Source organism: Schistocerca piceifrons, chromosome 3 (genome assembly GCF_021461385.2).
Source record: "Schistocerca piceifrons isolate TAMUIC-IGC-003096 chromosome 3, iqSchPice1.1, whole genome shotgun sequence".
NCBI classification, from domain to species: Eukaryota; Metazoa; Arthropoda; class Insecta; order Orthoptera; family Acrididae; genus Schistocerca; species Schistocerca piceifrons.
In genome coordinates, this window is record NC_060140.1 from 91,773,772 (window position 1) to 91,788,251 (window position 14,480).

Here is a 14,480-nt window from a genome sequence, read left to right on the forward strand (position 1 = left end):
CAGCGGTGCGCCGCCCGCACGCCCCTCCATACTGCCTTCAGTGACGCCAGTCGCAGCGGATGACACGGCGGTCGGTCGGTCTCAATTGGCCGACTATGGTACGCGGATATTCATCCAGTATCTGAGAACCAGAGCGCTTAGTGATTGCAACAAACTTTAGACGTAATTTCAAATCTTTTCAACATCCCCCCGCCGGCACGCAACAATGAAGGAAACAAATTTATCGCTTACTGCATTTTCGCTGCTAATGCAATGAAACGTCAACATAAGTCATAAAGTTTCAGTTTATTACTCCCCTACTACTAATTCTATTCGACAAGCTCTGCGGACAGTATCTCCTTATACCACCGAATGTACTTGCAAAATTGTAACACAGAACGACACAATAGTTCAGAAGAGCACTTAGCGACTTCCAGTAAAATTTATGCATACTTAGCTGAGAAATACGGCGTTGGCTGGATCAGAATATATGTCATTGGAGAAGGTATGAGTACCAGTCTAGATATGAGATGCATACAGACGTTTTTCTCATTAAGGATATTATGACTGCATTTATTCTGTTAGTAAGGCTGTTTGGTCGCGGTGCGTGTCAGTGGCTGAGTGTGATCAACGAAATATGGAGCAATAAATGTTGCTAACGAAAGCTAAATTATATACAACTTACTAACTTTACCGTATATGTGAAAATGTTTTCATTGTCTCATTCACGATGCAATGTAATGGTCATAGAGTCCTCAATGTGTTTCACCCATACTCTGAATATCACAATATAATGCACGATGTGCAAAACTAAATTCTTTAGAAAATGCTATTTTCTCTGTGATTTTTGAACTTTTCCACATTAGTGAACAAATTCCATCCATACTGGCATTAACATTAGGTTATGCAGACATATTTAACCGCTGGTAACACAAAGGGGCTAAGGCAAATTTAGTAATACTACCACGTGATCAATACGCAAAAGAAGTATTAGCGAAGTGATTGACGAAAACGTGCTAAATTATGAGAAGGATTAATGTATTGTATCGTATGGAACTGGGGACCTAGAAACGACGGAGAGGCTTCGTCCCCGCCGTAGCCCTCAGTGGTTCACAACCCCACAGCAGGCTACAGCAGTCCACTCACCCCACAGCCGCCCCAACCCAACCCAGGGTTATTGTGCGGTTCGGCCCCCAGTGGAACCCCCCCCCCCCCCCGGGAACGTCAGACACCAGACGAGTGTAGCCCTAATGTGTGCATGGTAGAGTAATTATGGTGTACGCGTACGTGGTGAAAGTGTTTGCGCCGCAATTGCCGATATGGTGTAACTGAGGGAATAAGGGGAACGAGCCCGCATTTGCCGAGGCAGATGGAAAACGGCCTTAAAATCCATCCACAGTCTAGCCGGCACACCGGACTTCGACACTAATCCGCCGGGCGGATTCGTACCGGCGACCGGCATTCCTTCCCACCCGGAAAGCAGTGTGTTAGACCGAACGGATAACCGGGCGGGCTTAAAAGGATTACACTCACGAAGAATAGCTCAAATGTATATCCGAACTCACTGTAGTGTACCGTTGGATTCTTCATTTGTTAGTTACGAAGATCAAAACAAATTGCGGAACGATTCAGAAAAGATATCTGTATGGTGCGAAAATTGGAAATTGATCCTAAATAACGAAAAGTGTGAGACCATACACATGAGTGCTACAAGGAACCCGCTATACCTCCGTTACACAATAAATCGGTCAAATCTAAAGGCCGTAAATTCAACTAAATATCTAGGAATTACAATTACGGACAACTTAAATTAGGAGGAATGCATAGAAAATGTTGGGGAGAAGGCTAACCCAAGACTGCGTTTTATTGGCAGGACAGTTAGTGAATGTAACAGATCTACTAAGGAGACTGCATAGACTAGGCTTGCCCGTCCTCTTTCAGAACACTGCTGCGCGGTGTGGGAGCCTTACCACATGGAATTGACGGAGTACGTCGAGAAAATTCAAAGAAGGGGAGCACGTTTTGTATTGTCGCGAAATAGGGGATAGAGTGTCTCAGAAATGATACAGGATCTGGGGTGGACACCATTAAAACAAAGACGTTTTTCGTTTCGGTGGAATATTTTGTTGACGCCGACCTACATAGGGAGAAACGACCATCATAATAAAATAAGGGAAACCAGAGCTCGCACGGAAAGATATAGGTGCTCGCTTTTTCCCGCGCGCTGTACGAGATTGGAATAATAGAGAATTATTGTGAAGATGGTTCGATGAACCCTCTGCCAGACACCTAAATGTGATCTGCAGAGTACCCATGCAGATCTTTGAGTCTATCTGGATTTTTTTCTTTCTGTGTCTGTTCAGCGTCGGTAAAACGAAATGGCGCTGAAAGATTAAAAACTGATGTTTGATATTAAAGTCGTTATCAAAGTTTGAAAGACGAAACGGGCCAAGCATCGGATTGTGTCGGACGAATCATATATATATTATAAATGTGAACGTTGCTTTGTATGCAGTGCTTGACGCTATGACGGCTGAATGTATTTGGAAGAAATTTTGAAAGAAATTGGCTTATACCCTAACACACAGTGTGTAGTGCAAGATATTTATCGATTAGAATAATATAAAACGAAATGTGGACAAAAATTACTCTTAAAGAAAGCTATTTACTCTTTGACTCCTGAACTGTGTCGTATTTGTGAAAATGCTTTTATTGTTTAATATGTTCTACATTATACGATTCAGCGTAGTATATACGATGCTTATACAGTCATCAAAGTATTTAATCCATACTTCCATACAAGCCCGCTGCATTTTAGCCGCTTAGCGCCAGACGTGTTTTACAGTTTTAGAGACTAGCAACGACGGTGTCGTTTCAATGCTGTCCGTCAGAGAGACGTCGTGACTTAACGTGTGGGGTCTGGTAGGCTTTTAGTGAGGCTGGATTTGATTATGAATTGCGACCATATTACCTGGTAATAGTAGACACGTGGGGGGCAGATCACTTTGTTGCACAAATGAATCTACACAATAAACAAAAATTTGCATCACCTCTATTTCGAGAGTTCCGGAACCTGTACGCGAAATTAAAATAGAGATCAACATAAACATCATTTCCGCGCTTTTAATTGCTCGTGAAACCCACACATTACATGTTGTACCACCATACAGCGAGACCTTCAGAGGTGGTGTTCCAGATTGCTGTACACACCGGTACCTCTAAGACCCAGTATCACGTCCTCTTGCACTGATGCATGCCTGTATTCGTGGTGGCATGCTATCCACAACGTCAGTAAGGCACTGTTGGTCCAGATTGTCCCACTCCACAGCGGCGAATTGGCGTAGATCCGTGAGAGTGCTCACCTCGTCCACAAATAGCCCTTTTAAGCCTATCCCAGCTGGCCTCTCTAGTCGAGCGATGTCGTTATCCTGAAGAAAGTCATTCACAAGATGTGCACGATGGGGGCGCAAATTGTCGTCCATGAAGACTATTGCCTCGATAATATGCTGCCGATATGGTTGCACTGTCGATCGGAAGACGGCATTCACGTATCGTACAGCCGTTACGGCGCCTTCCATGACCACCAGTGGCGTACGTCGGCCCCACATAATGCCACCCAAGGCAGCACGGAACCTCCATGTTGCTGCACTCGCAGGACAGTGTGTCTAAGGTGTTCAGCCTGACCGGGTTGCTTCCAAACACGTCAACGACGATTGTCTGGTTGAAGGCATAGTCAACACTCATCGGTGAAGAAAACGTGATGCCAATCCTGAGCGGTCCATTCGGCATGTTGTTGGGCCCATCTGTACCGCGCTGCATGGTGTCTTTGTTGCGAAGATGGACCTCACCATGGACGTCGGGAGTGAAACTGCGCATCATGCTGCCTATTGCAGACAATTTGAGTCGTAACACGACGTCCTGTGGTTGCACGAAAAGCATTATTCAACATTGTGGCATTGCTGTTAGGGTTTCTCCGAGCCATAATCCGTAGACAGCGGTCATCCACTACAGAAGTAGCCCTTGGGCGGCCTGAGCGAGGCATGTCATCGACAGTTCTTGTCTCTCTGTATCTCCTCCATGTCTGAACAACATCGCTTTGGTTCACTCCGAGACCCCTTTACAGTTCCCTTGTTCAGAGCCCTTCCTGGTGTAAAGTAACAACGCGGACGCGATCTAACCGCGGTACTGACGGTCTAGGCATGGTCGAACTACAGACAACACAAGCCGTGTTTTGTGACTGCTCCAAAACCCAAGGTCCTCGGCGGTACTTTTGGGGCAGCCACCACAAATTGTATAAAGCGTGGGTAGTGACCAGGATGTAGCTATGTCTGTTGGCCAAAAAATAATTAATGACAAGAATTGCGCCAGATAGAATGAAGAGATCTTTATTTCTGACGAAACGGGCACCAGCAATACAAGTCCAAGTAATATCCAAGAGTAATTCGTGTACTGAGCCTAGTCGAAAACAATAGCAAATATCACACTGCAATGGCTCCGCTATAAACTCCACGAAAGGCTAGCAATAGACAATCGACAATGGACTGTCCGTCTCGGGGACAGCGCTCCTCCTTATATGCGAAAGGCAGAGGGCGCTGCGGACCTGAGCTCGGCCATGGCGAGACCTCTTCCGTCGACCGAGCGAGGTGGCGCAGTGGTTAGCACACTGGACTCGCATTCGGGAGGACGACGGTTCAATCCCGTCTCCGGCCATCCTGATTTAGGTTTTCCGTGATTTCCCTAAATCGCTTCAGGCAAATGCCGGGATGGTTCCTTTGAAAGGGCACGGCCGATTTCCTTCCCCATCCTTCCCTCACCCGAGCTTGTGCTCCGTCTCTAATGACCTCGTTGTCGACGGGACGTTAAACACTAATCTCCTCCTCCTCTTCCGTCGGCGGTAACGCCCTGAGACGCCGACGGCCGCGACAGGAACTGTGGCCAGCGATGTCATGGTCAGGGCGCGCGTGCGCGAGTTGGTTGGATGGTTGGGTCCGTGTGTACCTCCTTCCTGTTGGAATGACTGGAACTGATAGGCTGTCGGACCCCCTCCGACTAATAGGAGTTGTTCATGCATGGTTGCTTACATCTTCGGGCGAGTTTAGTGACATCTCTGAACAGTCAAAGGGATTGTGTCTGTGATACCATACCCACAGTCAACGTCTGTCTGTAGGGTTTCTCGGAACCGGGATTATGCAAGACTTTTTTTGACGTGTGTATTATAAAATTTGCTCTGCACCAAACTACAAGCTGCTTATTTCCTTTCTTCACGATGAAGCAGCTGGATGGATTTGTATGAACTCTTAGAATGGGGACACCCTACAACGTGAATTAATGCAGAGGCTACCATTTATTTCGACCAAAAAAAAAAAATCAGTACTTCCTTCGGAGGGTCATCGTGACTACTATTCCAGTTAGATGAGTAACGTGACTAAAAAAATCACCTAGGAATGTTAACTATTGAATGAATGCATTAAGGTTAGCGTAGAGATGAGTTTTTTCCTCAAGTAAACGAGTGAGTTGTAAGTGACATGTATTTTTTTCAGTTTCCCACGTCGGCTCAGTCTTTTCTCTTCTTTTTCGTCTTTCTTTTCAGAGGCGCAAGTGACTCGCACCTCAATACCTCTAGGGGATAACTTTTGTAATGGCGCATACGCGTGGATAGTTAGTGTAGACATTAACATTTCTTTTTATGTTTAAGTGCGGATAACACCGTGGGCGTTGCTAGTGAAACAATAAACGAATTTTCACATCTACGGTTAAGTTCGTAAGTCACAGAGAATATGATTTCCCTAAGAGCATTTATTGCTCCATATTTCGCGAATTTTTGCTCGCCACACTCACTCAGTGCCACACACCGCGACCAAACTCCCTTACTAACAGCATGAGACCCAGGGCTATCAACCACCACAACCACGAATGGATGGCAGTGGGTAGCCATGGAGGTAACTCTGTCAGTACGTACACACACGATTCTTTTATATACAGATATGAATTTCACACGTTTTTTATACTTTTTCTCGTTTACAGCTCAAGAACATGACGACGAACAGTAAATCGCTAGCCAAATTTTCTTTCATGCGGTAAAACTTACACAACGAGCTGTTTTACACACAAGGATTCGAACCTTTAAACATTCGGAGTTGTTCTAAGGTAAGTAATTTAACTATGAAAATGGGAAACGACTCCAACTGTAAAGTGGGTATCGCAGGCGCAAGGCGGCGAGAAATGGGAGTTTAAAAAGCGTGGTCACCAAAGAGTCGATTACATTACGTGACGGATGCAGCTGGAAATGACTTTGATATCCTACCCTGCGCTTTGAGAGAGGTCGCTGGAAAAGGAGGTACAATAGCCAACATCAGGATGATCCCTTTGTTCCGTCACTCCCAACGCGAATGCATTCAATTGACGGTTGTATAAGCTCTGAATGAAAGCGTGCTGGGCGCACGTGCGTGTCACAGCTCCCACGCGTTGTCGGCAGGCTGCACCTCGCGTTGATCTCGCTGTTGTTCGGACAAAAAGAGCACGTGTGTATGGCTATTATGACCTGACAGTATTGTTTCTGACTACTTTTACTTGATAAGCCCTGATCACAGAGGGAAGCATTTTTTATAATGTATACAGTGATGCGTGCTGATCGCATATTTTCATTGGACAAATATCAGATCACTTCATTAATTGGATTTGCAATTTGAAATTTTGTTACGTGTCTTTGTGAAGAAGACGGTCTTACAGCCGTCTAAACCATTGTAAGAGGTTGAATAAAATCAACTTTCGTTGCAACTGGCTAGCTGCGTTTCATTCATTTACTTTCGATAAGTCACCTGGGTGATATAGATGCTAACGACAGTTAAAATACAGATTTCTTCGCTGTATCAAATTTGTTGTTAGAGAAACGGGGTTTGTAATGTGAAGAACGTTATTGGGTGTGAGGCAGAATCCTTTTATTATTTTGTAAGAGAAGTCTGGCAGTTTAAATACAAAAACACACACATTTTCTCAAGATATTGTTTCATTTTTATGAACATCATATTGACATCTTCGTTGCTTTTAAATTACAAATATTTAAAGAAAAAATTACTTATTACAAACCTATACTACTGGCCATTACAATTGCTACATCAAGAAGAAATGCAAATGATAAACGGGTATTCATTGGAGAAATATATTATACTAGCATTGCCGTGAGATTACATTTTCACGCAATTTGGGTGCATACATCCTGAGAAATCAGTACCCAGAACAACCACCTCTTGCCGTAATAACGGCCTTGATACGCCTGGGCATTGAGTCAGAGCTTGGATGGCGTGTACAGGTACAGCTGCCAATGCAGCTTCAACACGATACCACAGTTCGTCAAGAGTAGTGACTGGCGTATTGTGACGAGCCAGTTGCTCGGCCACCATTGACCAGACGTTTTCAACTGGTGGGATATCTGGAGAAGGTGCTGGCCAGGGCAGCAGTCGAACATTTTCTGTATCAAGAAAGGCCCGTACAGGACCTGCAACATGTGGTCGTGCGTTATCCTGCTAAAATGTAGGGTTTCGCAGGGATCAAATGAAGGGTAGAGCCACGGGTCACAACACATCTGAAATGTAACGTCCACTGTTCAAAGTGCCGTCAATGCGAACGGGAGGTGACAGAGACGTGTAACCAACGGCACCCAATACCATCACGCCGGGTGATACGCCAGTATGGCGATGACGAACACACGCTTCCAATGTGCGTTCACCGCGATGTCGCCAAACACGGATGCGACCATCATGATGCTGTAAACAGAACCTGGATTCATCCGAAACAATGACCTTTTGCTTCGTGCACCCAGGTTCGTCGTTGAGTGCACCATCGTAGGCGCTCCTGTCTGTGATGCAGCGTCAACGGTAACCGCAGCCATGGTCTCCGAGCTGATAGTCCATGCTGCTGCAAACGTGGTCGAACTGTTCGTGCAGATGGTTGTTGTCTTGTAAACGTCCCCATCTGTTGACTTAAGGATCGAGACGTGGCTGCACGATCCGTTACAGCCATGCGGATAAGATGCCTGTCATCTCGACTGCTAGTGATACGAGGCCGTTGGGATCCAGTACGGCGTTCCGTATTACTCTCCTGAACCCAGCGATTCCATATTGTACTAACAGTCATTGGATCTCGACCAATGCGAGCAGCAATGTCGCGATACGACAAACCGCAATCGCGATAGGCTACAATCCGACCTTTATCAAAGTCGGAAACGTGATGGTACGAATTTCTCCTCCTTACACGAGGCATCACAATAACTTTTCACCAGGCAACGCCGGTCAACTGCTGTTTGTGTATGAGACATCGGTTGGAATCTTTCCTCGAGTCAGCACGTTGTAGGTGTCACCACCAGCGCCAACCTTGTGTGAATGCTCTGAGAAGCTAATCATTTGCATATCACAGCATCTTCTTCCTGTCGGTTAAATTTCGCGTCTGTAGGACGTCATCTTCGTGGTGTAGCAATTTTAATGACCAGTAGTGTACATTACTAGAGACTAGTAACCCTACTCCCACCGCTCCCCGATTCTTTAAACACTAACTGTCACGAGTAAAACATATACATTTCAAGAAAAGCAAGTTTTACACGCACTTCTATGTTCAAGACGTTATTTGTCTTGAATTACGCTGCCGGAAAAAAAGATGAATACACTCTTTTACGGTTTTCCAATTGACCCAAGATTTATTGTTACAACAGTGCATAACGAGTGCATGAAATACTTACGTTTACAGATCAATAGCACAAGCGGTCCTGAGGTATCAGGTAGCCACCCATGACGAAACTTCCATATTAGTACGTGGTATAGCTTCCACGGGCAGCAATGGAAAAATGCTTCAAATGGCTCTGAGCGCTATGGGACTTAACATCGTAGGTCATCAGTCCCCTAGAACTTAGAACTAGTTAAACCTAACTAACCTAAGTACGTCACACACATCCATGCCCGAAGCAGGATTCGAACCTGCGACCGTAGCGGTCCCGCTATTCCAGACTGAAGCGCCTAGAACCGCTCGGCCACGCCGGCCGGCCGGCAGCAATGCAGATTTTGACTCTGTCATCCAGTCGATCGTACAAATTGGGAATACTCTCCTGGGATATGTCATTCCACACCTGCTCGACATGTACAAGTAGTTTTGTACGAGTATGTTGGTTGACGAGTCGGCCGAGTCCCATCATGTCCCACACGTGCTCGAATGGAGCGAAGTCTTGAGATCGTGCTGGCCAGAGAAGTTGCTACACATATTGTAGAGCACGTTGTGTTTCACAGTCAATGTGTAGGCGAGCATTATCATACTTGAGCAACACCTCAACTTGCTGTTGCAAGAGCGGCAAAAGAAAAAGAGTTTAACAACATTCTGCATATACCGATGTCTGGTTAGCGTCCATTCCAGAAAATCCGAAGGTGAACGAGAGCAGTTGTTTATCGCTTCCCAGACCACAAGCTCTGGAGTGGGGCCATTTGTGTTGAGCGAATGCACTGAGCGAAACAGTGCTCACCAGGTCTATGCCGTAAGCAGAAACGACCATCACTTGTCTGGAGACAGAATCCTCTTTCATCACTGCCCACTATTGCATGTTGGAGTCGAGCCGTGCACGTCGATGCTGAGTCGCGAGTGCAAGGCGGGATACAGGTGTGCCTGCCCATAATCCCAAATAACCGGTTCGCAAGAGTTCGCGTTGACACGTTTGGGCTCACAAGCCCTTTTCTCTGTGCTGTGGTAGGTGTACGATCAGCCACTGCTGTCCTTCCTATGCGACGACCTCGGCGAGCGTTATCGTCCAGAATCCGTGCTGCTTGGACGTCCAGAACTACGTCTACAGAATATTCAAATGACCACTGATACCAGAATCGTTGCTCATCCGGCGAAGCACATGCAACTTGTGTGACACTTCTCTGGAGGTACCGTGTCACCACTCGGAAGCTCACACCTTGACACCTTCTAAACTCGCTCAGTTGGCTGTAGGAAGCACGGGTGCATCTCCGTGCTGTGGTCTTCTACCTGAGAGCATTCCCTAATAAAGCGCAGAGACAGATGGCGCTGTGGAACGTATGCCACTACGCTGTCTATTGGCGGATGGTGCTGAAGCCACTATCAGTACATCTAATATCCTGAGGTGGCATATGCCATCATCGGATCAAGATCAACGTCGTGTTTCTAGGAGTACTATTTTTTATGGCAATGTATGTGTCCTTACAACGACGAAATTCTGCATGTACGTTCAGTGGTATACGTGAATATTGTCTACAAAATGTGTTGTGAATAGAGTTAGTAGTTGTAATCTGGGTTCGCAGTATAGATCGTTTCACGTTATGGTTCTGGAAAGGGGCCGTAATGAGTTACTGTTAGTTGCTCAAACACACAAACTTTATTTTCCTAAAAACACTTAATCACACATGCCCTTAAAGGGTTCGAAACAATATGGCTAATAGCCAGAAAACAAGTTATTACAATTGCTTTAAGGATTACACGAATACACGTGGCTGAAGGCCGTACTTAAAATACTTCACACAAAAGTTCGGCTGAAGGCCACATACTGAACATAGAATGCCTCAACACTTAAGGCCTGGATCTTCAATAGAGCAAAATCCCCTTTTTTAAAAAAAAAATAATTCAAGCAAAAATCTTCAAAGTTTTAATTTAAAATGGCTGAAGGCCTCATCTAAAAAATATCTCATGTTAAAGCTCGGCTGAAGGCCACATACGGAACATTGAAGAAGTGGAGGCTGAAGGCCTGAATAACAAAGATAGCTGGATGAAGGCTTCACACAGTATTTGGGACTAAAACGAAAATCACAATCTAAAACCAACAGAACAGTGGTGCTCAGAAGTTTTCCAAGGGTCGGCCTGAGAAGGTAGTTCAAACGTAAGGTGAGGTGAGACAGGCAGCAAAGAACTGAAGCAAAATAATCAAATGGCAACTCAAACTAGGGACGGCTCAAGGACCGACCATCAATTTATCCAATTCCTTTCCGTCTGACCGACGGCACAATGAAGGAAAATATCACCCGAGCATGAGCATACAAACGGCACTACATCTTCGTAAATTGGAGTCTAAAAACAGCCCAGGGAGCAACAACCCGCAAATGAACGAAGAGATGTCACAACAGTTGAGGCCTCATAACAGGTTAACTGATCAGTCAAGTCATCCAGGTTCGGTGGGCCACGAGCTTTGTCGCTCTCGCAGCTGGCGCCTCACGATCCGACAGCGCGTGCTCGCCACCAGCGGTCCCGTCCTGACCTCCCGCCGTGGAGACTTCCTCACTGCTCCGTCCCAACCGACTGACCGCCCGCAGCACGCAGGCAGCATTAAAGTAGCTGCTCAGTCAAAGCACACAAGCTACACACGGTTCCACGGAACAATCCCACAAACAACAATCCCACAAATAACTCGAACAATACTAAAACAGTCACTGTGGAACAACAACAAGGACGAATCACGAGTCACACAGAGAACCTAGAAGTGGTCAGCTACCAAATACACGTCGTTCGATGAGACGACCGACCGAACGACCGACCAAGGTCGTCCCCACTCGAGTGTCGGCAACCATTGGCCAAGTCATGGCTGTCCGGACCTCACTGCTGCTCCGTCGCCGACTCCCTTGATGCCCATTCGCAACTCGGACACACGACGACCCAGAGACACTGACTCAGACCCAACCATGCAGAGGGAACACCGGCCCACTGGCCACCCGACATCTCTGCACAAGGAAGGAACCGACGAAAGTCCCGCAAGATGACCAACTGAAGGGGCGCAGAAGCGGTCAGAAGACCAAATACACGTCGCCCGATGAAGCGACCGAACGACCAACCAACGGCCGTCCCCGCTCAAGTCTCCTTCCGGCATACAGTGAATGTGTGTCGCCAGCGGTCGGCTAGTACTGGCTGTGCATACCTTCCTGGAGCTCCATCCCGACTGAACTCCCGACAGACGACGACCCGGAAATACTAGCGGTCTCTCCAAAGATAGTATGACAGTGCTCTTATCGATAAGCGCTGCTGCTGCCACTCATGATCAGGAAAGCCAGCAACTTAGTGACGCCAGTAAATCGAATAAGAAACGGGACGGCAGTACCGCAAAGACAAGAAGTAATAAACGGCATGAATACGAACCTCGCAAGGCTCAGTAGTGAAGAAGTAATAAATTTAAAAAGTCGTGCCTGATGCTTCAGTTTTACTGCACAAACACCGAAAAGGTAGTAACCGATAAATTTTTTCCCTTTCATTATCTTGTGGAGGATGTCGCGGAGACAAAGTTTCGGAAAAGTTTGAAATTATGTATAGAGTGTGCTCTTGTTGTCTCAAATAATTGATGAATACGTCTGGGCAATCTGCGGCTTGTGGTCTTGCGGTAGCGTTCTCGCTTCCGGCGCACGAGGTCCCGGGTTCGATTCCCGGCGATGTCAGGGATTTCCTCTGCCTCGAGGTGACTGGGTGTTGTGCGTCTTTCATCGTCATTTCATCCTCATTCACTCGCGAGTCGCCGTAGTGGCGTTAAAGAACTTGTGGAGCGGCGGCCGAACCGCCCCGCGAGGGGTCTCCCGGCCACCAATGCCATACGCTCATTATCATTACGTCTGGACAATTTGCGCACCTTGCCTTACGATGTCTCAAAATATGCACACAGTTTCTAACTTACTCTGTCAAACGTACGAATTGATATACACTGGTAAGGAGAGGTGAGCTACAGAGTGGTGCAGCAACTGTCGTCATAGAAAAACTGGTCAGGAGAAGAAATGATTTGCACAGAGGGATCACAGTAACCATTAGATTTACTTAAATTGTATTTCTCCATGTGTATGAAGGCTCATTATACATAATGCAGTATGCAGATGAGTCCATTTTCGCTGTCATTAGCTGCCTATACTGCGGCGGCAGGGGCGGTCATAGTACAGAGCTGCTGATAACGTGGCTCAGCGTGCGCCATTGGGTCCACCGGATCCCGCACGACCGCTATTGGAATCTTGCAGTTCCGTTAATAACATTGACACTCGTGGAGTGGTATCGATATGTGACGCCACAATCATATCTATTATTGAGCAGATTATTACAATATTTTAATTTTCATACTTGGTTAATAATTATATGAAAAACTGAAAATCAAATGTTTGTTGCCCTTGGAAGCCATTAGACTGGCAACCTGCAACTGGGATTGGGAGACTGTTTTAACCATTTACTGGTAGAGATATCAGACAGATAACGGCTCCTCTCAAATGACAAAAAAGGTATCTGGGAACCAACGATATTAACATTTTTAACTTCTGTTTAGTATCTTCGTTAAAATTTAGCACAAAGGAATGATATATCAAATTGTTGTAAGTTTAAGTACAACCAAGAAAAGATCATTTCAAGAACAGGCTCGGCCACAAAAAAATTTTCGAGATGTACCAAAAAATCGTTCCCTATATTTCCACAGAAGGCTAATTTCTCTCTGTGGTAACAGTGGGAGTAACAGCATTTTGGGCTGAATCTCAACTTCACCATTTGATCTTCTTTATACGGACGGTACTGTAGATGTAACTGCAGAATCAATGTATTGTGAGAGCACATTTCTCGTAATTCGTTTGTACGAGGGTCACTCCAAAAGAAATGCACACTATTTTTTAAAAAAAATTCCGTCTTTTATTCTAAATGTTTGAAAGTTTTGCAGAGTCCATTAGGAACAATATTTTAATTTCTCCACATAATTTCCATCCCTATCACCTGCATTACGCCATCTTGGAACGAGGGCCTGTATACCCACACAGTAAAATTCTGGACCAACTTGTTGGAGCCACTGCTTGGCCGCGTGATCAAGGGAGTCATCGTCTTCAAACCTTGTACCACGAAGAGAGTCTTTGAGTTTCCCAAAGTGATGATGGTCACATGGAGCCAGGTCAGGACTGTAAGGCGGGTGTTTCAGTGTTGTCCATTCGAGTTTTGAGAACGCTTCCACGGTTTTTTGACTGATATGTGGCCGTGTATTGTCGTGCAACAGAAAAACATCCTGCTTTTGCCGATGTGGTCGAACACTACTCAGTCGAACTTGAAGTTTCTTCAGTGTCGTCACATATGCATCTGAATTTATGGTGGTTCCACTTGGCATGATGTCCACAAGCAAGAGTCCTTCGGAATAAAAAAACTCCGTAGCCATAACTTTTCCAGCGGAAGGTGTGATTTTGATTTTTTTTCTTGGGTGAATTTGCATGATACCACTCCACTGATTGCCTCTTCGTCTCTGGTGAAAAATGATGGGGCCATGTTTCATCACCTGCCACAATTCTTCCAAGAAATTCATCTCCATTATTCTGTACTGTTCCAAAAGTTCGCTCCATACCGTTTTCCTTGTTTCTTTGTGAGCCACTGTCAACATCTTGGGAATCCACCTGGCACAAACCTTTTTTAACACCAACACTTTCAGTATTCCCTGCCCTATCCCAACTTAGCGTGACAATTCGTTCACTGTGATGCATCTGTCAGCAGTCACCAATTCGTCAACTATCTATACATTGTCTGGA